Source organism: Anomalospiza imberbis, chromosome 1, assembly GCF_031753505.1.
Source record: "Anomalospiza imberbis isolate Cuckoo-Finch-1a 21T00152 chromosome 1, ASM3175350v1, whole genome shotgun sequence".
Lineage (NCBI taxonomy): Eukaryota > Metazoa > Chordata > Aves > Passeriformes > Viduidae > Anomalospiza > Anomalospiza imberbis.
Genome location: NC_089681.1, coordinates 100,258,100 through 100,286,095, shown reverse-complemented (window position 1 = coordinate 100,286,095; position 27,996 = coordinate 100,258,100). Strand labels below are relative to the sequence as shown.

General features: G+C 41.5%; 1 protein-coding gene and 1 long non-coding RNA gene across 7 annotated transcripts in view; one reads left to right on the top strand and one right to left on the bottom strand.

The window, feature by feature from the left end:
- The window catches only part of COA1 (cytochrome c oxidase assembly factor 1), a 55,183-nt gene that overhangs the window by 1,138 nt on the left and 26,049 nt on the right, over window positions 1-27,996 (top strand). For 2 of the 6 annotated variants that reach the window (XM_068202296.1, XM_068202328.1), the window contains exon 2: window positions 27,117-27,317. The exons of 1 other annotated variant lie outside the window; for it this stretch is intronic. The gene's annotated coding sequence lies outside the window, so the exon portion shown is untranslated. Of the gene's footprint in view, window positions 1-9,880; window positions 10,044-11,511; window positions 11,849-19,827; window positions 19,994-27,116; window positions 27,318-27,996 lie in introns of those variants that run through there. 3 more of the 6 variants (XM_068202322.1, XM_068202315.1, XM_068202306.1) reach the window with 3 other exon arrangements.
- On the bottom strand, window positions 247-15,293 carry LOC137480896 (uncharacterized). Its single transcript, XR_011003167.1, has 2 exons — window positions 13,682-15,293; window positions 247-5,726 (listed from the first exon to the last, which is right to left on the bottom strand). It is a non-coding gene; the product is annotated as an uncharacterized lncRNA (long non-coding RNA).

The window sequence follows — 27,996 nt, the reverse complement described above, 5'->3', positions numbered from 1 at the left end:
ATTTCAAAAATCCCTAGTACTAGCCTCAAAGGCTAAAGTAATAGCAGGCTGCGGCAGCAAGGTGGCCCTGTTCCACCGCCCAGCTGGACATCGTGCTGTACTTCTTGCATCAGGCTTAGGGATCAGCTGACTTTTTGAAAGTTGGTTTTTCCAGTGTATCAGTTCTTTCTGGACATGGCATGCACTGCAGCTGCACAGCCGAGCAGCAGGACGGGATAAATGGCATGAGCACCCCCATTCCAGCAGCAACTCCTCAGACCTGCACTTAAATCCAGTGTTAAAGTGCAGCTACTATTTGTTTTGAGTCTAAGCTTTGACTCAAATTTGAACAGTAAACCGGTATTTCATATCGTGCAGTAGCCTGTATCAAGGGTTCTCAAACTTGACTGGGGGTGTGGTAGAGAAAGATGACTGCATGTTGAAAGATAACAAAATGCTGCCTTTCTGCCTAGAGATCCTTGTGCTATTTAAGACTTGGCAAAAATTACTGCCCTTGCTATCTTAATTATTTAAGTGCTGAAATATCCCAGATCAGCCAAATTACATTAAACACAAAGTGCAAAGGAAAGTTATCTTAAACAAGCAATGTACCAATTGTAAAGTTGTTGCATTTACTCCCCAAGGAAGAAAGGATTCTCATCAAGAGGGGGGTGAAGAGGTTAGCCGAACTTAATGTGTCATTTTTTATTAGATGAGCTTTAACTTAGACTACTGTAAATTGAAAGAAAAAACATGGAGAAGGGAGATAAGGAGCTTTTGAGATTAAAAATAAAAATAAACCCCAAAGCCTTCATTAGTATCTTACAGCTTTTTCTAAGTAGTACTTTGCTGTTGCAGTTCTGAAATTAATGAAGTGTGCATGGATTATTGCCGAATGTATTTTACTTCAAAGCTGGTTATTCCCCAGAAGTCAGAGACTTTGCATGTCTATTAACACAGTATTTTCCAGGCCACTTTTCTAATACAAACTTCTGGGTTTTGACTCAATGCCAGAGGAGCAAAATAACATCCTTACCTTTGCAGCTGTGACCACAGCATAAGCAGGAAGAAGAGCTGATGCTGGGGGTTGTTTCACTACACTTAAGGCATCTTGAGAGTTGGAGCTCACACAAAGAGATGGGCCCATTTACACCCTCCCTAAGCAATGTGGCTGTTAGGGCACTTGGCCTTTCTTTTATACCTTTAGACAGTACACGTGACTGCATCTTGTCTGTTAAGCAGCCCAGCTCCCCCTGCATGAGCATTGCTGTCGCACAGCAGCTTTTGCCCCATTTGCCTGTGCTGCCTTACCCAGGCTGCAGCACAGCCCTCTGAGCAGCTCTGAGGACGGTTTGGTAGCAGCCCAGCTTGTGGTTCTGGGAATTAGGAGGAGGCTCTAGGCGCAGATCTGAAGGGTGGCTGCATCAGCTCTGGACAACTTTTATGTGTAGATCTCCCTGCTTGTCCAACTCCCAGCTGTACAAGTGCCACTAAAACACAAGTCAACAAGTGATGTGTGTGAATACCTGCCTTGAAATGCTTGCATATTCAAGTAAGTGGGAGGGGAGAGGGGGAAGAAAGGCACTAGCTGGATTTTTCTGTTTCTCTGTGTTGATGTTAGTGACTCAGTCTACAGTTTTGAGCTGTGATTTTGCGTAATAGAGGAGGATGCAGAAAAAGACTACATTATGTCTCAGTTTCTGGGAGGAGCAGTTATATGACCATCAGGCTAGTGTGGGAGCTAACCTGTTGAAGATGCAGTTTTACTTTTTTCTACTCAGCATATTGTAAGGAATAGAAAGTTCTTGAGAGTATACTTCTGAAAAGCTACCTGATACACGAGAATATTGGAATATGTTAGTAAAATTTCAAGTGATCAGTGCAGCATAGTTCAGTCTGTGAGCCTGTTATGAGCAATTTGAAAAAGCATCACCAGGTATGTTATTGTGACATTTGTCTTTTTGCATGTTACCAGGATCCTTTCTGGTATTAGAATGTCGTAAGTGACAGAATCCTTTCATCTGCTGTGGTGCAGTGGTGGTTTTTTAACAACTGCACAGCAGTAATAGCAGTTCAATTTAACCACCCCAATCCCCTTCCCCCAGGGCAGAGTAATTTGCTTTTCTTGATGTTTAAGTGTTTTCACTAAGTGTTTGCATAGCATACCACCAGCTAAAATACATAGTCCCTATTTCCAGAGCTCTCTGAGAGTACTCTGATATCTTCAGTACACAGCAGATAATAGGGGCTTTGCCCTGCCTTTCTTACCCCTCCCTTCACCAAATAAAAAGTCAATTCTGCTATTAATTTGATCACTACACTAAACATAGTAAGCCCAATTATCCATTACTTCAAAATGTATTCTGCCATCATGATATTAGACCTCTTCTAGATCAAACTGGAGGCAAGTCAAGAGGGAATGTTTTCTTTTTTTCCTATCTGTAGCTGTATCTGCTTTGAAGATTGGCTCTGTAAGCTTCTCCCATTAACTGACAAAGAGATAGAAATCTTCCACATCCCTGTGTGCCTTCTCCAGATGTGGATTAAGTTCATTAATGGCAACAGTAATCTCCCAGACTGTCTGACAGGTGTTGATCTGTGCACCAGCACTAGAGCAGATTCTCACTTTGATGATGTTAAATAAGTCAGAGCGAAGAGCGTGGGTTTGAAGTAGATTGTCTCCATGTACTGCACTTTGACTTGAACATGAAGTTTTCTTCTGGCTCCTCCACAAAATTAAAACCTCTTCAAAATATGTAGTTAGCATCCCTTCAGTGGCCTTGGTGTACTGGTTGCCCAGTAAGTATCTTATTAATGAGCATTCTGAGGAAGGAGACAGCCTACCTACAAGCACTGTTTTTGCATTACTTATCACACATTTAACTTCCTGTCAGTAAAATCTTTAGGCTTGAATTTTTGCCTTGGCACCTTAATAGTATCTCTCCTTAGGGTCCTGAGAGCAGCAACATGATGTAGTTCATACACCAACACATTTTGACTACTGAGTTTAGATGGAAGTATGATGTTGCTTATTCCAGTAGGACTGTAAAGCAACTGTCAGCACTTAGAACTACAATGTGAGCTGCATGTGAGTTATTAGAGCTGCAGTTATCTAAGCTTAATCCTGGGGTCCAGGAACATTACCTTGGATTTTACTGGACAGATGCAATTGTGGACACAGCTGTACAAGCACTGAGAGAGAAAACTACAAGCCTATGTGCTTCAGAGCCTGCACAACAGGTAAAAACATTTAGCATGCTAGCACAAGTGAAAGGGAGAGCTGCTATGTGCAACTTGATCATTGCATTTGGTCTAGCAGTTGCATAGGCACAAAACTGCTCTACAAGTGCTGTAGTACAACAGCATTTCTACACATAGCAAGGTTAGAGAGCCCACCTTAACAGGTGCTTTAGAATAAATAGTACTTCTAAGATTTCCTGTGCTGAATAAGAGTGCATTAAGAAGACGGAAGCCATCACACATCTCTTGGAAAAGGGTAATTATTAGCTTACCAAGATCCCCACATGCACCACGTAACAATCTTCAATCCTTGTCAAACATAAAAACATATCAAAATTTGAAGCCTAGAACATTTTCACTTAGTTTCCTACCTAATGTAGATGTAGGCTTCTGCTTTAAAAGTACTTTTCTTAATACTAGAAGCTCACAGGTACCTTCTCTCAAATTTTGGTGCCTCTCCCTTGCTATTCTTGTTAACCTTTCTTCTTTGAGTCTCACAGGTGCAAAGCTTTCACTTGAATTAACTCTGCCTTATGCAGAAGTGGTGAGGAACTTGTTTCTCTGAATATTAATCTTGTTAGGTATGAAAGACTAATGCTTAAAAAAGTAAGTTGCCTAAATTTCTGTTACTTGAGAGTTTGGGAATTTGTTTGTTTTGTTTTTCCAGTCAAAATTCCACAGGCTTCTGAGTAAATGAGTTAACTCCAGGTGTATACACTGTTAAACACAGGATGTTTGCTTCCCACATTTATTACAAAATCTACAGTAATCTCCACAGAGCTTCCATTTAATTGGAGTTTTGCCACCAGCTTAAAAAGGTAGCTCAAGTCCAAGTTCATTAATAGTATGGAAAGGTTTACTCCAAGTGTAAGATGTAGTAGAAAGATTAAAAGCTGAGCAGTTGCCTTTACATGGTGAGCATGCCTGAGCTTGATGAGGTTATTTCCTGAACCTAAACTATAAACAAGGAACTGAGAAAAGTTGCAAACCTGCATATGGGATGCATCTTTTGGAAATTATGACAAAAGCTAACAATCTTCACCTCACTGAAGTCAGTGAAACATTTTCTCTGTACTTGATTGGAGCCAGGATTTTGCTGTAGGTACTTGCACTTCAGTTTTGTAGGAATTAATGCACATCACACAGTAAATACCTCTGAAAAATGTTTTAGCTCTTCTCCTTCCCTGTTCTCCCTTTTTCTTTAGGCTGAGTTTTAAATAGCTTTCCTAAACCTTTTCCATCTCCATTCCCCTTATTAAATCAGAAACTGAATAGATACCCTTTCAGCATTCTGCTTGAGCAACACCAGTGGCATCACTTTTACACTGTATTAATCATTATGCACAATAGTATGATGTCTTTCGTCAGAATTGCAAAGCAGTTAACATATATTAAGTACCGCGTCTCTGTGAGGCATGTAGATAATTAATTTTGTAAGCCAATGCCATTTAAAGGAGAGAGAAGGGTGGATTCTCATCATAGTGAATAGCCTCTTACTCGTTTACAGTTATTTTCTTCCTGGGTGTCTAGACCTGAAGTAAGTTCCTTATGCAGCTTTTGTAATGGCGTCAGTAACACGCACATTTGTGAAGCTGAAATTCAACACATCTATTTCCATTATGTGAAAGCATGTCCTCTCAAATTCATTGTCAAATGTAATTGTGGTAAATCAAGTCAGTAGAGAAGACAGGGGAAGAATTTGAGACTTAAGCTCCAGCCCTACCTTCACTTCATTAGAACAGGTGATCCTAAACTTTTGGTGTCCTAGGTTTGTTTTTGTGCAGGTAGCAAAGGACTTCCTAGATGCTACAGGCTTCCTTTTCCCAGGCACGTTTACTCTTTGCACCTGGAAATCACATTTAGGCAGATCTTGAGAGCTTCATAAATTTGTCTGGGCTTTCCAGATGTGTGGTAGCTGTAGAGAGTAGACTCTTCTGAGTTAGTTGCTGCACGCCTGGGAATTCTGGATGTCAGCAGTGTGATCGCACACAGCAGTTACAGGACATGAAGCCCCTCACAGGAGCAGTTCTCTCTGCATACTGTGCTGTCCGGCCGTGCATATGAAGTGCAACACATCAGAAACAGGCCCATTCTTTCATGGGGGAACTACATAGTTATTTGCATATGGATTATACATCTCCTGTTCCCGTGAGTTGCAGCTGCTGCATATATACACGGTTTTTTCTACCCATGAAATCCTCTGCAGACCTATGGGATTTCTACCATTCCAGTTTGTACCCTCATATACACACTCCTCCAAAGAACAGGACCCTTACTTGTTCCACCTCTCCTGTCAATTCCCGCTTCTCTTCTAATAACAAGTACTTGCATTAAGACACTTCCATGAGACACCCTCAGACAATTTCAGTTTGCACAGAAGACAGACATGGCAGTCCCCAGTGCTTTTTCTCTCCTCAGGAGTCCTTGGTCTTGGTAATTCTGCTGCTTACCATGCCCTGGTTCTGACATGTGTTGGATCTCTCCCTTAGTAACTTGGACCTATTAGCCTGAAGGAAAAACAGCAGGAAGGTGGGTAAGTTTCTCTGGTGTAGTGAGGTAAATGGCTGAGTAAATGACAGATATGAGGTAGAGGATCAGCAAATTTGCCAATGATACCAAGCTGTGAGGTGTGGAGGGAAGTGATTACACTTGGCATTCTTGAGAAGTAAGTCTGTGTGAACCTCATGAAGTCCAATACAGCCAAATGCAAGGTGCTGCAGATAGGTTGGAGCAATCCCAAGCACAAATAGGCTGGGCAGAAAATGGATTGAGAGCAGCCCCGGGGAGAAGGAGTTGGAGGTGTTGGTTGACAAGAAGCTTGACATGACTCAATGTGCACTTACAGCCCAAAATTCCAACTGTGGTCTTAGCTGCATCCAAAGCAGCATGATGAGGGCCAGGAAGGGGATTCTGCTCCTCTGCTCCATTCTCATGAGACCCTATGTAAAATGCTTTGTCCAACATAAGGAGGACATGGACCTGTTTGAACAAACCCAGAGGAGGGCTATTAAGATCCTCAAAGGGCTGGAGAGGTTTCCCCCTGTGATTACAGACTGACAGAGTTGTGGATGTTCTGCCTAGAGAAGAGAAACACCAGAGAGACCTTCGAGCAGCTTTTCTGTACCTAAATGGGACCTTTGAAAAGCTGGAGAGGGACTTTTTACAAGGGCCTGTGATGATAGGACAAAGAGGGATAGTTTTAAGCTGAGAGTAGGTTTACATAAGATATTAGAAAGAAATTCTTTACTTTGAGGATGTGAAAAATTGGAACAGGTTGTCCAGAGAAATGCCCCATCCCTGAAAGTATTCAAGCCGAGATTGGATGGGGCTTCAGCATCCTGATCTAGTGGGTAGCATCCCACTAGATCCATGGCAGGGGGTTTGGAACTAGGTGATCTTAGAAGTCCCTTCCAACCCAAATGATTTCTGTGATTGTATGATCAGGGGAGTACTGAGTTGTTGCAACTGCAGCTGAGAGAATGGCAAAGAGATTGAGACCTGACCTTTCACTTTTGAAAGTGACTTGATAGATCAACTTAGCTGTCTGTGAAGTGGTAATTTGGTTTGTTTCTTTTACAGAACAGAGATCCTACATTGCCTCTTTTTCTCTTCTCCTTGGAAATGTCATTCAGTCTCAGAAAATTTGGGTGGATTCAGTTTTTCGTCATGCCACCACATTAGAATAATGTATTTGGAAGTGTTATCAAGGATTTTCTACATTGCTTTCCTACAGGCATTTGCATATAAACTTTCTGCCATATGTTTCGGTGGCCTCACACTAGTTGGATTGTTTTTCACTGTTATTCATATGTTAGAGGCTAAAACCATTGCTATAATCGTGTTCACAAACCTTTATGATTTTTAAACATGCTCATTTTGATTCTGTGTTATCCTCAAAAATACTTTGAACTCATTACCTTGATCTGTTGAATTAGTTTCAAAATTTTACCTAAAGCTAAATACTCCTCCCGTGTTGTGTGGAAACTGCTTTGAAATTAAACAGACATAGAGAAGCTTCTGTTGGCTGCCTCAGTGTCAAGCACATGAAATATTCCTCCCACCCCTCTGGAAAATGAAGAACTAAAGAAATAATTTTATTTTTCCCCTACTTCCAGCTAGATTTGAACTGGAAGAACATAAAATCACACCATGATTAAATTCTGATTTTTCTTTCAGTATTGTTTGAGAAATGATGGAAGACTTCAGTGCATTAATAAAGCAGCTTAGACACCCGTCTGCCACAGTGGTAGAGCTCAGAAGATCAAAAGAACATTCTCATCTGCTTGACACACACACACCCCCCCAGTGTTTGTTCATTAATGGCATACTTTTAGCGTAGGTTATAACTGTACACATTGTACAACAAAGCGTTGCCATGAAGTCCCCTGTCCCTAGGGAACAGAAGGAGCAGAAAAAAAAGTGGTTGATTAAAGCATTCTCAGCAGCTGAGAACATCCCTAACACTGACATATTTTACTGTGAACTTAGAAAGGGTGGGAAGAATAACTGCTCACCACCATCTTTATTTGATGGTATTGTTCAGAATAAATCCCCCACTGGTAGAATAATCCCTGATAAGAGGCATTCTAGCTTTCAGAAATCATGCTCTCAAAGCGTACACAGTGGGGGGATGTTGTAGTATCAGTACTCCATAAAATATGCACAAATTGGTTTGGGGTTGCCCATCTGTTTTGGTGACAGAAAATGAGGGTCTAGATATGTGTGTCTTAAACCAAATATGACCCATTTTAGGTTCCGAAGTAAAAGACAGTTTGTCCTTCCTCGACAGAGACAAGATCCATTTTGTTTTTCCTGATACTCATTTCATAGGGTCTCTAAAGACCCAAACTTTTAACTGAAAAGCAAAAGAGCCCATGGTGGGGAGGGGAGGGGTTGGAAGTAGATAACCTTTAAGGTCCCTTCCAATGCAGACCATTCCATTCTTATATGATTTGCTTACTGGTTTTGCAATTTTAGAAAATAATTTTTCTCACCTCTAGTTTAGGAAAATCCCAGTTGTAATGAGGTTAATTGGGTGGATTTCAGATCACACTCATTCCTTGCATGGTAGCATTGACTTAGTGGCAGAGCATCAGAAACTAATCTGGCCCTTTCTCTCCATGAAAGTGAAAGTGTGTTAGGCAGGCATTTCAGCATGCAGGGTAATGTGCCTTCAGATCGTACACAGCTAATCCTCTTTATACTTTGCTGACTGTAACCTGCTTAGTCTTACATGAAATGTATTCGTCGTCTTTTCCCGAGCCTGATCCAGAGCCTGTTGAAGTCAGTGGAAAGAGTCCAGATATTTTTTCAGTAGTTTTGGAGCTGACTCTATATGAACAGCTGGTATAGCACTGAGTCTTGTAGTTGAAAGACAAGGAAAATAAGCAGCACCAAACCACATTGGACTCGATTCTGTATTAAATATATAAATGAAAGTAATGTGAAACTTGTAAAACCGGACTGGACAAAACACTCTGAAACATGCTGCAGGGAACAGTCTAGTGCTAGCAGGGGAATAAGTTAGCTATTTAATGATTTCTTTGTCATAGCTTTTACTTTTCCACATATTCTGTAATGTAGCAGTACTTTTTTTCTCCTTGGGCAAATAGCTGTCAGACAGCAGCGGTGGAATGAGAACATATGTAGAGTTTGCTTTTATGTTACATTACAAAAGAAGTATGAATACCTTGTGTTATTCCAAGTATAAAATTACAGGTGTCAAATAATTTGGTGCTTTAAATCCTGTGCCAGAAAAGTAATCCAGTAAAAATAGCTTTGTCCTGTCAAAGCTGAGCAGTTAGTATTGTTATTACAGTTTCTTGCATGGCTCCAATAGTGTAAGATGGCAAAAAGAAGTGTAAGAGACTAGCAAGACACTTGCCTGGAATCACCCAGAGCATAGAAAGATGGGAGGATGGAAACGAGGTAAACCTAATGACCCAAAGTGAGAATCTGCCTGGTCTGATTTACAGTTGGTTTGTACTTTAAAAATGCTATTAAAAATAAAACTGGTTAACATCTTAGGGGCTGATTCTTACCCAGGGATCCCAAAGAATTAAATTGGAGAGTAATTTGTGCTGGGTTCTGGGTGAGTATGTGGTTGATCCTCTGTCCTAAGGACTGTATCATTTAAAAAGTAGAAGACTATTTAGCTGGAAAAGTTGAAGAATTTTATCATCTCCACATTACAGGTGGGAGTGCAAAACAGGGGTGAAGAAGTTTTGGCTGGGTTAAACAGTCAGGGTCTGAGTTGTCTGTGGCAGTGAACCCCTAAGTTTTGTCAAGTGCTTTGCAAACAAGGCCATCCATACCTAACTGTGGTATGGACGTGAAGTTGTGAATGAATGTATGTGGTGAATTTTCCTGTGGACCTGAAGTAAAATAGGAGATACAAGAACAGGTCATAGCAGAGCTATGGGTTTTGGTATGTGAATTTCTCCTCAAAAGATTGTGAAGAGCCAGATACACTTTATGCAGCTTCTGGAATATAGGTTAATAATTTTGTTGTCCATTCCACAAAAGCCAGGACAGAAGAAAATTTATACACTAGATTATGTCTACTAGGGGGCAGAAGAATCACTGTATTTAATACTCTTTTTCAGGTCTTCTGAGCTACAGTGAAACCTGGACAGAGACAGCCCGATTTGCTAAATTGGGAACATACTCCTTCAGTCAATATGGATGTTAGGAAGCTAATTAAAGGACATAGCAGCTGACAAGTGAATCTTCAATCCCTGTCAAATCCCTTAAGTTTATGACCAGAAAAGAAATTTTTACTCCTGAATTCATGTGTTTCCAGATGAGATACGTTTATTTTCATGGTAATAATCAGAACACATTTTACTTAATATTTTTGGGATTAATTTTTTGTGCTTTATAAGTCACTCCCCAGATCCTAGCTCTCTTCACGTACTTCTTGAAAACCATGGGAGTCATATTAGTTGTCCACACTGGTATTTTAAGTAGGTGGCATGAAGGGTGTGTCAGGCTGCATAGTATGCTGCTGAACAGCAGACCAATTCCTGGTGCTTAGAGGCTGCAGTTGTGCTGAAAGGTCAGAAACACCAAGGACATATAGTGTACCAAAATTTGCCTGTCCTGAGATAGTGAGGAGCAGTCACACATGTTGATTTACAGAAAAAATTTGTTTGGTTCTTTTTTTTTTTTTTCTTTGCAAACCACATGCTCTTGCTGAATATAAATATCTCATGCTGCAATGATTAAATCCATTTTAGGTTCATTTCCATTAATCTGTGAAAAGACTGTGCCAAAACCCAGAATCAGCTATGAAGGATAAATTGTGGGTTTTTTTTAATTTCTGAAAAAAATCAGCAGTTGGTTGTCAGTTAGTACATCAAAGGATGCATCTAGTGTACCTTGGTATGCTGTAACGTAAGCTATTTGTTCAAAAGTTAGTTTTAGTTAACTAACATGACTATTCATTCTAAAATAAGCACTCAGGCCGTGTTTGCTCCCAGGCAAATACTTGTTCTGCTACAGTCCTTCTCAGCTCAGCTGCCTCTGATCCCCTTTGCAAGTGCCGAAGTTGTTAGCCTTTGTAGTCATGAGAGTTAATTACTACTCATTTTGTTCACTTTTCTGCATGGCCAAAAGCTTTTATGTCTTTTACATGATTTGGGAGTGGAAAGACTTGCCTGCATTAAGGGCCTGTTTCTTATGCAATATGTGATTAATAGTTGCCAAGAAGTGGTCTGCCACATGTGTGCTGGCAGGTTGGTGGCTGTGCAGCTGCACTGCTAATTACATGGCTGGGCTGGGTAAGCGCAGTGCATCTGATGGTGGAGATAGGCTCCAGGGCCCCGCAGGATATAGAGGTTGGGTAAACTGGGCCACCTGGGCTGTGCTGGCTAGATGTGGCATCTGGGGACAGATGAGATAGATCTGCTGGGGTTGAAGCCTGGACATGTGGAGAGAACACCTAGCAACTATGATATGGGGCAGTCATAAAGGAGCAGAGGAAGAAGTTAATAGCAGGCTAAAGCAATTCATGTGGCAGTCAGCTGTACACAGCCTGGCCCTTTGGTATTGGACTGGACTCCCATAGTTTTGGGAGTGTTTGTGTAGTACAAGAGGAGCATGTATTATTGTTTAGTTTTCATATCAGTCCAAGAAAACTAGGTTTATCTCCCAGCTCAAAAGCATTGTCCCCACAGAAATGGATATTCAAACACAGTGCTCTTTAGAGGTTGTGGCCTGCAGTAGCAGGAAGCTCAGGAGAGATGGCATACTTTAGTATCTCTAAGCTCTGGAGCATTTTCCTTGAATTATGTTTTTCCTTTTCAGCTAAATAAACTATAGCAAAAAACCTTTCACTGTGTGCTAAGATATTCTCAAGTGCTCTTGTTTCCAAGGGTGACTTTACTGGGGGCAGCAGTGCAGTCTCAGAACAGAACTCTTACGTGTTCCAGTTACAGAATTACTTCCCGTACTGCTGACAGCTTGATTTGTGAAAGAAAAAAGAATAGCAAAACAAAACTCAACCCACAGCCTGTGCAAGAGAGAAAAACACAGACTTGCTGTGCTTTAGGGAACGTGTCAGACACAAACATTTCAAAGGAGGAAAGCTTCTAGTCTTCATGTACATGATAAAAAACCTTTTACAAGGGTAAGTCACATAACTGTAACTATTTTTAAGGTTTAAAAGTTTCCTGTTTAATACCTATGGGATAAGTCTGTGCAGTTAGCTGGAGGCCAATTTTAACCTTGGGCCATTGAAATCTGTTGACCTGTGGTTTGGTACAGAGCTGGCCATTGTTGTTTTTTTCCTGCTTTGAAATAAGGGATATTGGGGAAACCTCTAGTACTGCTACCCCCCAAAACAAAAAAAAAAAAAAAATCCATGTCTGACTGTGTGCTAGACCTGCTTTACTTAGCTGCCAAGTGTTGCAAAGTAGCCAGATACTGAAAATGCTGCTAATTGAGCAGATATCAGACTTAGAAACTCATCATTACGTGTTTATACTGAATCTGGTAGATACTAAGAGGACTTTAAGTGCATGTATAATTCCAGAGCTATTTAGTTCTGGTTTAAGACTAAGCAGTAGTTGTAGAAAAAGAAGACTGAAGTGTTCTGCAGTTGAGTAAGTAATTTTATTTCTAAAGCAAAATCTCATGCACTACAGGGCTCATGATTCAGAAATCTGGTACAATGCTGAAGGAAGCTCTGTCTTGATTTGCAGCTTATAAAACCAGAATTTTGCTAATAAATGTGTTCTTCAGAATTACAGACCAGCAGATTCTTAAATGTGGAGGTCATGGCTTGAACAGTAGCCTCCTATGATTACTGCATCCTGTATTTTTATGATAGGTGAGACAGCTTTTTCCTGGCTATTTATTTATGTCCCCATTAAATGTAGAAAAGGAATTGAGATGACCTAGTCTGGAAGGGGTAAAGTAAACAGCAAAGCACTGCCATTGGTGAAACAAACTTGCTTTAAGCACATTCTCTAGTTAGTCTGAGTCATCAATCATCAATCATAATTTGTTCTCTTCTTCCTCCTCTGTCTTTCCCTGAGCTGTATTATAAAGTAGTGCTGTGACTGGAATCAGAGGTGCCCTCTCTGGGAGTGGTCCTGAGAGAAGAAAGGGATGGGGATTGTGGGTAGGGACTAAGCTAAGGCCTAGAGAGACAAGCAGAGCCTAGTTTGCAAGAACTGCTTGAGTCAAGTGCTGCCTCTTAAAAATAGCTCTGTAAGGACATATCCAACCATGGATACCATGCAAGCCATGCATTAGTCCAGTAACTTCCTTGGTGCCTGTTCCGTGCACTGCCTGTTCTACCTCTCAAGTCTGGAGTTGCCCCTGTTGCTTCCTCCTGATGCAGGCTTTGGTCCCACACTGTGTATTCCTCTCCCTGTCATTGCCCCATCCTCAGATGTTCACAGTTGCTCACAGTGCACAATGTTTCCTGAAGTCAGCCAAATACACAGTTTTGAAGATGCACTTCTAGCATGTGCTGAGCTCAGAAATCTGCCTTCACCAATTTAATTCCCTTATAAGAACATGTCAGAAATGTTTTCTTCTCTTAGCATGTCTGTATACACATGTAGGTTTGTCTGTGTATCTGTGTGTTTATCCCATTATTAACAGTGAGCATTGTGTGTAGACATCAGGGATGAAATGGACTGTAAAATTTCCATGCCATCTGCCCAAACAGCGCACTGGCTGCAAAAGAATGCTCAGATGTTTATATAAGCTAGACTGAATGATGATGATGAGGATGATGATGATGTCTCTGTGTGGGGGGTGATGATGATATCTTTCAACTGGCAAACTTTACAGAAACTCAGAAATGTTTGCTATGTGATATGCTGTCTTTTCAAATTTGTGATTCCAGTTTTCTGCTCTGTTAGAGCACCATGTAGGTTGAGCAACACAAAGTTAGTGATAGGACAAAATGCTTTGATATCTTGTCCTAATTCAAGAGAGGGTTTCTCACCTCTCTGTGGGAGAGAGCTGGTTGGCAGCCTGGGCTGAGGCTGCAGCAACCCTAGTTGACAGTTGACAGTAGCTGTGTCATGGGTTTTGTTCTTCCACAGGACCATGGGATGAAAGCAGAACCAGGAGTGGCATTAAGGTGGCAAATCTGTAGATTGAAGAACATAAATTCAGTTATAGTATTGGTTATGCTATCATCCAAGTTCAGCCAATTGCATTTATGTTGAGCAACACTCAGAGCCTGCTGGAGGCAGTGGGAGTTTTGCCATCAGCTTCCCCGAGGAGTAGGATTTTACTTATTGTTTAAATTAGCAATATCTTCATGGGAGCATATGGGAGCAAATGCAAAGTCTTGAATTGAAGAAGCCAGTAAGCAGCTTTACACATTTATTTTGTTACCCAGGTAAAAGCTGAGACAGCAAAACCCATCTGCTAAGCATTCAACACATCTCTATAAAATCTATGTTAGGGTAAAAGTATTCTTTCCTATTTTATTTATGGCCTTGGCTGCCTGAATGAGTGCATCTGGAGCTCAGATGTCGGATGCCCTTATTGTAAATTAGTTAACTTGAAAAACTGCATGTGCTGTCAGATCTTTGCTGTGGAAATGCCAGGCTCTGTAGTGGAGGTGCTTTTGTGTGTGCATATGCTTTTTATGTGAAAAGGCTCTTGAATTTTATGCACAAACACTATTCTCTCTCTTTAATTTTTTTTTTCTCCTCCCTCTTTTGCTACAGACTCTGGACTAGCATTGAATATTCAGGGAATGCTCCCCAGGGAGATTAGGGACATGGACAGATTTTAAACAGAGCCCTAATAGAGGGACACGAAAGGACAAACATTCTAGTGGGAATACTTGTGCAAATTCCCTACTTTGGGGGTCAAAATGCATTAAACAGCTGCTTGCATACTAAAGATGCTTTTAAAAACAGTACAGACCAGAAATAATAAAATTTATAAATAGAGATGGTTCTCAGTGAGAGTAGAAGTACTTTGGTGATGCCTTTTGTTATAAATCATGCAACAGTATATAGCAGTCCTAGAGAGAACTGCATCTATAAATCCCTTTCTGCAGGGCTCAGAATCCCAAATTGTGATGAAACTTACTTCAGGCAGGATTTGTCCTTATCCTTCCATGTCCTGGAGGGCTATGGGAACTGAGACTTAACAGCAGTAGGAATTAGATGCCTTGACATGAATAAACTGCTGTTATCATCAGTTACTCTGATTACACTGTTGTGGAAGATAGCTTATTGCCATATTTAATAAATCTACATTAAAGGAAATTGAATGAAGCCATTGCACAAACAAGCAATAACAGTACATATATTTAGGGCTGCTGTGTAGTAGATAAACTCAGGTAGAGTCCAGCTGTAAAAACTGGCAACCTGGATGGGTCAGCATCTGAAACTGGGTTGCATAACAGCAACATGGTAATATCAAAGCTGCAGTGTGGCATTAATTGCCACACAGGTGGTATTTATCATATTGCTATGTGCATATCTAACAATAAATGCAATTTAAAAAATATTTCATTCTGAAATTAATATATTGCCTTACTCTTGCTGCACATGTGCTTTATGGGTCCTTCAGCCTGACTCTACATTACTTCTGAGCCCTGCCCTCTGAAATGGAAACAGGTGTCATTTACAATATATAAAGAAGTGCAGCAGCATTTGTATAACAGATAATTCAAGTTTCCATGATAGACTACATTTTATTTCATGTACATTTCATAAGGCCCATTGCCTCTATTGTCACTGTCTCATGTTATGGTAATCCCTAAAAAAGCTGCCACTAAATTGAGGCTCTTTGTTTTACATGTTGTATGCTTGCAGCTGCTGCAAGCATTTGACAGCTTCAAAGTCCATATTTCTTAAGTTCCATCTTAGTTTGGGGCAAAAGCACTGCACTTTGCAGCCTGCAGCTTTTTATTGCTGCCTGCTTCCTGACTGTCCCCATAGCCCTGTTTTTGGTTCTCTTTGCTTTCTACTGGTTCAGACATTTTTTTCCAACCTCACAGGTTTTTTTCTAGCCTACCACTCCTAATTGCAGTCTTTAAACCATTCCTTGGAGACATCTTCTCTGCACTAAAACTTGTTCCCAAGCTTATTCTGCAAGCCACTTTTGAGGAATGTGTCGGCTGTATGTATCCAATTTGCCTCTTGGAAGACAGCGGTCAAAGCTATAAGAAATAGAAAGAACTGCAGCTGTGTCGTGGTTTGACATGGAAGTGAATTTTTTCAGGAAGTTGGGTCAAACTAATCAGTAGTCAGGTTTGGATATTGGCACCTGAAGTGACTACTGAAGGTATGGACATGCCTCTGAGAACACAGGGGGTTAAAAGCAGGAACTCCCAAGAGCTCGCTCTCTTTGGTTCTAGTCGTGGGGTGAGTGTAGACCTCCCCTGCCCAGCCACGGGCTGGGTGGGGGAGGGGAAGCCATGCGGCCTGGTCGAGGTGAGCCGAGGGGTAGAAGGACTGGAACCGAGCCAGCTCCTGTGGACGGAAGGGTGGAGAGAAGTGGAGATGCTTTTGTCGTCCCCCACCTAGAGGGAAGAGACAGAGAGTCCAGACGGCACCTGTAACTTTGCTGGTGCGGAGGAGAAAGAAGGGGGGGGGAAGGCGCCCAACCTTGGCCTTGGGAATCGGCTGCTGGGCAGAGATATCAGCTGTCCAGGGAGTCTGAGCTTTTAACCCTTTCCTGAGAAATGAGGGCTTTGTAAAATATTACTCCTCCTTGATTTGAAGTAGAAGAGAGTCTGGGATCTGAGATGTTAGAAGAGAAAATTTTTGTGTAGGAGGAGATGATGGAGTGGCTTGTGGCTGGACTTTTCTTGTTAGCCATAGACTGAACCAAATTCTCCTGCAACAGAGACTGCATTTAGGGGGATGCGTTGGTGGGCTAAGAGACCTGTTTCAGTGATTACCAACAGAAGAGTGGAGAGAATAGAGGAGAGTTGGAGAAGGTGTGGAGAGGCCCTCTGTCTTCAGAGAAGAAGAAGAGAAGAGGAAGATCTCTGTTCTTGGACCCTCAGCCCCAGGAGGAAATGGGGGGGACTGTAGTCCCGAGATGAGAAACTGAACTGTTATTTTTCTTTAGGCCTTGGCAAAGCATCCTTAAAGGAGCCCTAGGAGCAATCTGTCCATGCACAGTGGTGAGAGCACTGTGACATGGAAAGGAGAGTGTTAATGTTCTCCGGGTGGTTGCCATGTGTGACATGGAAACACAAGGGTGGCAATTGTGTTTCCTGGGGGGTCTGTGGCACAGGAGAGACTCCTGTCTCCCTTGAAGGACTGAGTATTGATTATCTGAAGGGTGGCAACTTGATCAAGATCCTGGGTGGTGTCTCACTGTGGGTTTGTTTAGAAATTGGGTAGGAGGAGGAGGGGGGTTTTGGAAGGTCTTCATCCTGGATTTAGTGTCTATGGTTTTTATAGTGGTAGTAGTTTAATAAAGTTTTTTTCCTTTGTTATCAAGCTTAGGCCTACTCTCCTCTGTTCCTAATCACATCTCACAGCAATTAGTTGGAAAAGTGCATTTTCATGGGGGCTCTGGCATTGCGCCAGTATCAAACCATGACAAGCTGCTGTACATGTGAGATATAATTTTGGATTGTTTCAGAATGAGGTGGCCTCTCTAACCTTGGCCTTGCTCTCAGAAATGCCTGTGGTGTAACCACATCCAACAGTTTGTATTTTGGATATTAAAGGGCACGGTTCTCTGTAACAACACAACTGCTGTTGGCATAAATGGCAGGATTTCATATCTGCACTTGTACATGGCCACTAAAGCTAATCAGCCACCAAGGCAAGTCATACCCCTCTCCACAGGCTGGTCCTTGCTCAGATAAAAACTCTGAGCCCCTGAGATGGCACTTCTGGCATTAACCTGGGTGCCCTTATATACCCCTGCTTTTCATCCCTAAAATGCACAGGTGTTTCTTAAATTAGTCTTGTGTCTACTTCTGCCAGGCTTGGCTGTTTGACAGAAATGCTTGAGGAAAACGAAATGCTAAAGGCTGGGAATATTTTTGTGAGCTTGTGGTACATACTTTTCCACGGGAGGCGGGATGCACTGTGCAGCCGGCTTGGATTCTGCTGCTGCCACCTTGTTGGGGCTGCTCCCCCTCAGTTATGTGCTTCATGACTGAGGCATTCAAAGAGAGGCGGGTAGAAACCCAGAAAAGCAGGACTAGGGAGTGAAATGAAGCCGCTTTCCGTAGGGGAAGGGGAAGGTGAATAACGCTTGCGCGTGTGTCCAGAAGGTGGCACCGGCAGCCAGAGCCTACCGGCAGCTCTTGCTTGTCTGGCCCAGCCGCCCCGTTTGGAAACACCCTCGCTAATCCGGGCTCTCAGCCTCCTTAAAGGCTCTCAGCCCTTTAAGCTTGTAACTAAGCCGGTGCTCTCATTGCCCGGCTGCAGGCCTCTGAGCCCATGGGTGACAGGCGTGAGGGATGACCAGTCATCAGTGCGGCTGAGATCTTGGGACTTTGAATAAGCAGCTAAGTCCTGGCTGGAGCAGAAGCTCTAAGCTGCTGGATCTTTACCGCCTCATTACAAAATCAGTTAAAAAAAAAAAAAAAAAAAAAAAAAAAAAAAAAAAAAAAAAAAAAAAAAAAAAGCAGCCCTGCATGGTGTCTCCAGACAGGGTTTTCTCTGTTTCAGCAATAAAACTATGTCTTGCAACAGATGCGTTGTTACACATGCTGGCAAGCATTTCTCACGTGTCACAACTCTAAATACTAGAAGAAGAGACAATACTTTGTTTTCTCTGTTTTGGGGAAATATCTGTGAATGTGAAAGGTAGACCTGGAGCAGGGGTTTTGCACTGTGATCTGACACTTTCAGCCAAAGCATGAGGTGAGGAGACACCTTAGTGCTGGAGGGCTCTCAGCTCAGCATCCCTGGGCAGTGAAGCTGTTCTGCTACAAAGGAGAGTAGATAAAGTTTTGGAGCATGCTTGAGAAGTCAGAGGAGTTAGGCTTTCCTGCAAGAGTAATTCTGGCTATTATGTTTCCTTTCTTGAGATGGAAGATAGCTTTCTTAATTTAGGCAATGGTGTTCCAACCTCAGAAACCACAGGGTTCCATTTGAAATTTTGGCGATATCCTGCTCTCCATGTTGGCAAGTCAATTCCCATTTTCCCTTACTACCATTATTGCTTTTGGTTATTAAAAAAAAACCACAAACAAACAAACAAACAAAAACCCACAAAAAAACAACCAAACCATATTTTCTTCCCTCTTCCCTTCACCCTGTCTCACCTCAGCAGGAGCCCAAACCAGTCTCCTGTGCCTACCACTTGGAGCCACCTGCTGTGGTAGGAAGGAGAAGGCAGGCACCAAGCCAGCTACTGGTTGCAGTGCTTGTGCCAGCCCTCATCTTCCAGCCACTGCCCTCTGCTCCCTCCATGGCAGCAGTCCAGTTGTGAACATTTAGCAGGCAGGAGCAGATACTTGAGGGAAAGCAGTGGTCTGCCTACTGAACATGTTGGTCACTTTTGCAAAAAAAACCAACAAAATATCCCCAAAATTCCAAAGCTCTCTTCTGTGCTGGTTCTTAGGCACTATTAGTTTTTATCTAGTGACATGAGATTGAAAACCTGTCAGGAATAAACTCCTCATATCTGGGCACAGAGTGTTACTGTGTGCCTTCACTTTAACAGTGTCCTGAAAGGACCCTTTTCTTTAGAGGTATAAACTGAGTAGCTAGAATTACAGGTAATCGGGTCCATTTAAATTTTGAAAAGGTTTTAGCACTAGGGAGGAAAGGTGTAGGTTGAAAATAAGGAGCAGAGGAGAAATTATTTCAAGTTTCACAGCTGACGTTGTGCTGGAACAGCTTGCTGTTCCCAGACGCTTATCTACTATTGATGGCTTTTGGCATTCTGCATATGCAGGAAGGCAGAATATGCAGCTGGACAAGAGGGCTGCATACAGAGAGAACATTTTTGATCTTGCAGCAGCTTCAGATGTTGCAGTTCCTTCTTATTTCTTCCCACATTCTTGGTTTCTTATATAGTTTCCTTGTTTAACATAGTTTAGGGGCTGGGACTCTTGGTTTTTTCTTTTTTTTTTTTTTAATTAATTCTGTTGGTTTACACCACTTCTGATAGATTCTTTATCACCTGCTCCCTTCAAGGCAAACTGCAGGGCTGCTTCCCTTCTGTAGCAGCTGTGCTGGAGGGCTGCTGATGAGGAACAAAATGGGAGTTACTGAGCAGTCATTTGAAGGCTGGCTATTAAAAAGAAAAAAGCTAGCTAATTAGAGCTTAAAGGAAGAGGCAACACTTTGTGCAAAAACACCAGAAGGTAGGCCCTCCAAATCCCATACACTCCCTGTAAATAGCTATAATTAACCCCACAGTATTCAATTTATTAATTAAAATTTAATTAATATTTTCTGTCCTTGACAATCATTTTAGAGGCGGTCAGGAAAACATAGTGGCAGCTGGGTTTCCATAGAACAGCAGTGACATTCAAAAGGGCAGAGCCACAGGAGACTAATCACAGTCTCTGAGTCATACCTGTGATAAAACAGAGCTGAAACTGGCCACTGGATTTCTGGGGAAGGAGAAGAAGATGGGAGACACTGCAAGTCCTGGTGTTCTCCTGCATACTTCCAGACATCACCCTACATGTGCAGTACTCATCTTGATTATCTTAAAGTGTGAGAGAGCAGTGGAAAATATGTGTCATCTTTCCTTACTGATCAATTTACACACCAACTGAGGGCTACTGTACATCGCCGTGTTTCACTTGGGTTTGATGTTCTGCTTGGTGCTCTGTCTGGGAGAGTGAGAGACCTCTCCTGAACTTCATGGACCCTGTCAAAGTAGAACACCTATTGCTTAAAAATGCTGTGGCTTAACTTGGTGCTCTGCTGTTCTTCTCCAGCAGTGGGTTTCCTGGTCATTCATACTACTCATGGTCAGTATGCCTGACACCCATCTGTGTCAGAGCACTCCTCTGGAACAAATCCATTGGGATCCCCAATGGGAAATGTGAATGTAGTCAGCTGTGTAGAGCACTCCAAGGTTTGCTTCAAACAGATAGGATAGATTTGGGAGACAACAAATGTGTTTCCTTCACCAAGGACAGTGCTTCATCATTATCCAAGGTCAGGCAATAGTGTAATTTGTGCCCTCACCCATCCTTTTTCTAGAGCACACAACGGTTTTTTTCCTGGCATTATAGTTTTTTGACCCAGCACAGATCTGATTGCTTGTAGCATACACCTATTAGTACTCTTCATACTTTGAACTGAAAAAACTCACCAAGACCATGAACAGAAAATACTGACTGTTAACTACGGTCATGAGAAGAGAACACTGACTGCTAGCTACAGAGTCATGAGAAGAGATGCAGGTTGAGCACTGTGAAGTGTGGTTGCAGCCAGTCCACTTAGTAGGGACCAAACTCTTAACAGTGTGGTCATGAGCCATCCTGCAAAAACTGGCCTGTGGATAAGGGTCTGCAGTACAGGCCTGATGAGAATAGCCATGAAGTGAAGGAGGTCTTTTGTTTCCCATTTGACAGAAGGCTGCATACTGAATGAGCAAGAGAAGGTACTCAGAGTGTGTTTAAAGCAGATCTCCCAAGTCACAGGGGGAAATCTTCCAGTACAAAACTGTTAAGAGCAACTGGGAGAGGAGGTGGGCTGCACTGATCATCATCATGAACACCTTCTCTCCTCTTCTCTGGATGAAACATGAAGGGTTAGGCAGATTTTTGGTATACCTAGTAATTCAGGATCTTGTGGTAGTGAAGTGGCATGAAATCTCTCAATCCCAGGGAGGCAGGCACAAGCTGTGCAGTGTAACAAAGCCAGAAGTGCTTCTGAGAAAACTCAGAAGCAGAACTGGAGTTTTCCAGGGAACATGAGCATTAGAAAAGATGATTATCACAATTTGTAGTTTCTTTGTCCTCCAGACTTTGGTGTATAAATGCAACTTTAGGACCATCACAGAGCCTGCTTGTATGGTGTGTCCTATGGTCATGCAGGAAACCAGCCTCAGACCCATCAGGCTTTGAGTCACATCTCCCATCAGATGTATTTTCCATCAGGTGGGGCTAGAATGAACAAGTTCTCTACCTCTGTGTGAAAAGAAATGCCTCTGATGCCCTGCAAAGGTGCTCACAGAGGGCTGTCCCCATTCTGCCAGCAACAAGGCCAGAAGGGTGGAGATGAAGATGCCATTGCTATTGCTGTGGTTCTGTTGGCATCAGGCTGGGACATCTGATGTGGCAATGTTGAGTCACAGCAGCATTTAATCTTGTGTTGCCACACATGACGAAGCAGGCCCGATCTATTGTTAGACTGTTGGTGATTCCAGGTAAATTTCAGCAGAACTGAGGGAGATGGAGATAGATGCTGAGAGTCACTGCAGCCTTCACCCTGAAATGAAGTTCCAGAAGAGCACAACAATTGTCCAATGACTGTTGCAACTATTGCCTGACTTTGCATGTATCATTTAGTCTTTCTCCCTGCTTTTCTTTCTTGCTTGCTTTCTTCCTCTCTTGTAAATAATTTCTACTGTATTTTTAGAAAAGTACTTCCTCTACTTCTCAAAAATTCATCTGTTTCTTGACTTTTACAAAGAGAATAGGGGGAAAGAACAAACCCCAGGCAACTCACTGCTAAGTTTTGAATTTGACGTGCAGAACAACAAATTTGTCCAAAATGAGCTTTGCTCTACTGTTAGTCATTTGTACCAACCTGCAATTAAAAGGCTCAGCATTTGTTCTCATTGCTTTCTGAAATTACATTTTCCACTTCCTAGGCCCTGGCCTGGGGCAGTGGATTTTTTGAAGCAATCATGCCTTGGTAATTCATGTTTAAAGATGAATGTTGTAACTTCTAAAACAGTGTTGCTGAGTAAACATACAGCAAAAAGAATACAAAAACTGCAAGTCTTTTACAGAAAGCTGCAGAGTTTGGAGGTGTTATCCTTAGAGCTTCCAGCTACAGTGCATTGATTACCCCTTCCTCCATTCTTTCAGGTGGGGGTGACAGCTGTGCTTAAAAAAAGCAGAGAAAAATAAATATCATATCTAATCTGTCATTTCTTTATGTTACTGACTCATCACCCCAGAAAGCTTGCTGGGAATTATTAACTCATACAAAGAGAGAGAGAGAGAGAGAGAGAGAACACAAGTCTTTGGCATGGTCTGTAGCTATAACATGACAATTTTGGATTTTTGCAAGAGAGTGGGAGGACAAGGAATGAAATATGAAGGGAGTAAGGTGTAAAAATGGAAGGAGAAGTTCCCTTCTTATGTCACATCCTTTGGTTTGTCATGAGTCTGCCTTTTCTCTGTAGAAGCCATAGCTTCCAGTTGGTTACTAAGCCAGCTGGATTTACCTGTGACAGCAGCCTATTCTACACAGAACTTCTGTATGTGACAGAAGTGCTCCTCAGTACCATTAGCTGAATCTTTCATTGCAGCATTTTTTGGTGCTGTAAAAACTAAGTTGCTGTATCACCTTTTTCTAACAGAAATCCATAGCAACTGAAAAGGCAAGTTGGGAAAGTCAGCAACTTCAGCATTTCAGGAAGGGGAAAGGGTAGTCTGGATTGAGACAGCCTCCCTACTTTAGGCATCTGATTTGGGCATTGCAATCCTGATTCAGACCTTTTGGAAGACACACCTCATGTCTAATGTTTCCCAATAGGTTGGCATGATGCAGCTGTCTCTTCACCTGAGACTCCTAAGACAGGAAAAGTGGGAAAGCACTTGTAGTCTTGTGAGTGATTTTTGTAAAAAGGGGCATTGAGGTCCCACTGTACCATGGGAGGGGTGCTGTTTTTCTTACACAGAAGTCTTTCCTGGTCTAGTAAAGGCCAGTGACAAAATCCTGAACAGATCAACTGGAACAAGAACAGAATACTGCTTTGGACTAGTTTTCTTTGGTTTTTTTTCCCTCTTCTTTTCTTTCTTCCTGAAAAGAGAATAAAATTCCCATACCAACATACAGCTGGTAGGTTGGCTAACCAAGTTCAAAGCAGGTTCTTTGGGCTTTGTTACTCTGATATTCTTTTTGCTCAGAAGAAACCAAAACCCAAAGACCTCTTGGAAGAACTCCATGTGTCTGATTCTGCATTTAAGTGGAAAAATGGAACCTCGCGAATAATCTTGCCTTTCTGGAAGTGAAGTTCAGGCTCTAAAAAAGATTAGTAAAACACTCATTCAGCACTAGTCATACTCATTTGGGTAACAGGCAAGTTCCTGCCTGTACTCACTTCTAGTATTCATAATGAATGTGCATTCCTAAGCAGGAATTCCAGCAGAACAGTAAATGAAGTATTGTCTTCTGCTTTAATAATTTTCCTGTTCTCTTAGCATTGTTTATATACCATCATCAATATGCTGATACATTAACTGGATACCAGTGCTTGGCTATTTTTTATTATCCATTGCATTAGTTACCTGTCCAGACTCCTGATCCTAAAACGATTAAGCTAAATTTTAGATGAGTTTGCTGTTGAAGCACAGTGGTTTTGATTTGTTTTGTTTGTCTTTATGACCTCTTTAAAGGTTTTCCAGTAAAGATGAGGGCTTGTTTGTACTAAATTTATGTCTGCTTGTTCAAAATAGCTTGCTTGTGTTTTTTAATGTTGATTTTTCAGAGATCTCTTTAAAAACACAAGTCTACAAAGCACTTATGTGGATGCAGGGTGCTTCAGTTACACTTCATGTTGAACGTGATACAGATCATTCAGATCATTCAGCATTTTGCTAAAATGAAGCAAATGGAATGGAAAATGCTTTGGTATTAAAAGCAGTGTGTCTTTCAAGAAATGTTTAATCCTAATCAGATCATTCAAATGGAGTGTAATAAAGACTACTGCAGCTGATGAAAAGATATTGTTCAACTCAGTGGGTTCTCAAACAGGCAGAGATAATATGCTTGTCCTTACTAACAGCATTCACTTAGCTATGTTTCCTTTCCTAGACTGGAAATTAGATTTCCTTCTCCATTGTTTATATAGAAAAACACGAACTATTCAAGAAGATCATGTGGGAACCACTGTTTCTAGAAGAAAGGGATAAAATTGCATTTGGATAAAAGATACCTCCCAACTTCATGTTCAGCCACTTAGCAATAACCAAAATAAGCATCCTTACCATGTTTTTGAGCTGAAGCTCTACACCAGACTGTATGTGTCCCCTGCACACACCCCGTGCTGCAAGGAGGGACTGTACAAGAGCCTGCATCAATAAACAGCAAACAGCCAGCTCCCATGCCAGCTCACATGTGTGTGTGCATGTATTCCCACTAGCGAGCATTAAGCCACCCACATTTATACACCTAAGGTTAGAAATGTCTATCCTTTCTTTTTTCCTATGCTTCATTCCCAGCTTATTCCAAATCCTGTCCCCAGACTTTACACACTTCATTCTTACCTTGCCTACTTAGAAGGCTTTGGACCAGAATTGAAGGCTCTCAACACCTTCAGCTGTCTCCAGACCAAACTTCAACTGGTACATCTTTATGTAGGGGACATTCTGAAAGATGTATGACTGTTGATTTCCAAGACTGTTTCAATAAGGACCAAGACTCAACAAGAAGTAAGCAGAGGCACAAGAACAAATTGATCAGAGGCACAGTCATCCAAGTATCAGGGATGAGGATGAAATTTTGGGATCTCGCTTTTTACTTGCACCACAGCGTAGTTTGGTTTTGTCTCTTGCTCTTTCTTCTCTTTATTTCTTCACCTTTAGAATTAAAATGGCCAAGGTAATTTATGCTCCGAATTTATTTTCTTGTTCTGAAACTGACAGTGAATGTTGTAGGTTTTTCTTAAAGAAAACTTTCTCTAAATATTTCTCTAAAGGTGCCACACACAGAGAGCTTCTCTCCAGGAGTATGGGGCAGGGAGGAAAAAACTCTATTAGTGACCTTTTTGCTATGTAACCTTTCCTTAAAATGTCAGCAACTGAGCTTCCACATAGAGAACAACAAATATTGAAAGAGGAATGTGAAGGACATTATAAAAAAAAGAAAATAAGAAAAGGGATCTGCTCAAACTAGTTTCTCAGGAAAGGTGATGTAATATGTACTGTAGAAAATCCTAGGAGTTGACATAACAAAGTTTCTTTCTAAATAGCTGTGGATGCCAGCAAGCTGGGAGAAACAGAGTGTACAGCTGGGAATACAGCTGAGCAGACTGTTTTGTCCAAAAGAAATATAGTAAGTGTAAAACTTCTTTTCAGAAGATGTCATTGAAGTTTAATTGTAAAGTGTCCTTTTAATTAAGGCTGAGTGACCATTGAATGAAAGCCTCATTTCTGTTGAGGCTGTTCTTCGTGATACTCTAAAATTAACCAATGCAGGCTGGCAGTACTCAAAAGGCTGATGATGACATGCCACAGTACACAGTTCTGTAGCAAGTGCTCAGTCCCATTCATAGACTTTTGCCAATATTTATCAATCTTTTAACTGCTGTCTTGAGAATTGCCTAACTTTTTGTTGACTGACTTGCTCATATTTCAGCCTGGTTTCCTGCATAAATGACTGTTCTCAACACATGTGTTCTCTGCGTATCCACATCTGTATACCTAAAATTTGGGAACCTCCCTCTCTGTTATAACAGACCTGACAGAGATACACACAGGGTCTTTGAGATAATGAAAATATTAGAATTTTGTGGCAGCACATGGCTGGATATTGGAGAACATCTAGATCTTCTCTGCAGGGGAAAGGCTGCAGGAAACTCTGCTCTGTGTCAGCCTTGGAGACTCCAGAAGGCCCAGATCTGGAGGTGTTCTTATTCCACTTCTTACACAGCTTACAAATTTTAAGGTCTTGGTTGCAGACTGAAACCTTAAAAATCACTGGTTCCTCTATTTTGTTCCTCCTGGTAATTATAGAGCAAAATACTGCATGTGCAAAGACTGATACACACAAAGTGTCATTAGAAGTGCCATTTTCAGGTAGGTTAATTCATAAAAGTTGGATAAACTGCCAAACAAGAAATCCTAGCTCATGGGCTTGTGGATTTATTCATCATTACAAACAGGAAGAACTGTATAGGAAGAATGTCTATTATGAAAATTACATTTAGTTATAGGGCTGACATACATGGTCTGTTACCTGCTTTTTACAAATACTGTTAGTACCATTCAGGCAGCCAGAAAGCATAGTTTCATGCAAAAGAGTGGTTATTTTCATAAGGTTTTTATTAATAAGGCTTGAGAAGGCTGCAGGAGATCCTTAATGTTTTTGATGGCACTGCTGTCTTGTCAAAATATCATGTACCAACTTCTCTCTTTACTATAAACTGGTTATAAGGAAAACTAAGGCAGTAGGACTGACAGTGCTAGATGTCTTGGAATGGGAGGTTGAGTGACCATGTTGAATCGTTAGGAATGTTTGCATATTCTTCCCCTGTCTCTGATATGTACCCACTCCTGCATTTTCTCGTTTTAGGTGGAGTCTGGATAAGAGCTGTCAGGAGGGCTTTCTAGCCAGTTTGAGGCTGAGTGATAGCAATCTTGAGCCACAGTTTTAGAGGAGTGGCACCAAAAGGCCTGTTGTTAATGCTGAGTGCTTTACAGGACAAGTTGCACTCCCTGCTTCTTCAGCTGCCTGAAAATCAAGCCATAAATACTGACCTTCAATCCAAATAAGGTAAGTCAAGACTGCATCAAGCATAACTGAGTTTAAAAAATGGTTATCAGCCAATCATACAACTGTTTGAAAGGAAGCCAGAGGAAAAAATCACTAGAGCACAATGATGTGCAGAGGTCACTAATATTGCCAGATCTCTCCCTGTTGTGTTAAAACTATAGTAAATAATGTCTTGTTAGTACCCCCCAGTGCTGTGCTGAAGTTGGGCTGCATGTCAAGAGCTTCCTGAGTTACAGCAGTGCTGAGCCTGGCAAACTGCAGTAGCTCTACTGGAAAAACCTTGCCCACTGCAAAAAACAGACATGCTTCTTGGCCATGATAAAGGTTCTAGATTTCTTTGTGCAGCTGCAATTTATTTCCTAAAATGAAAAGTGCAGCAGACATCTAAACTGACTGGTTACTTATGAGAATAAGTGGTTTTATTCAGTCTACCTTTTTTTAACTGAGGTAAAAAATCCAAGGTTCATACTTATTACCTATCAAAGTAACAACTGCTATTCCTAAAGACACAGTCTCCAGAAAGGTTACTATATAGCTAAAGTGACCTTTCAAAAGTAACCTTAAAAAAAAAAACCCAAACCCATACCTTCAAGTGGGATATAGTGTCCCTGAAATATCTCTTAAGGTTACTGTATTACTGAAGAGAAACAATTCAAAAGCCTCAATTTGGGTTTTCCTT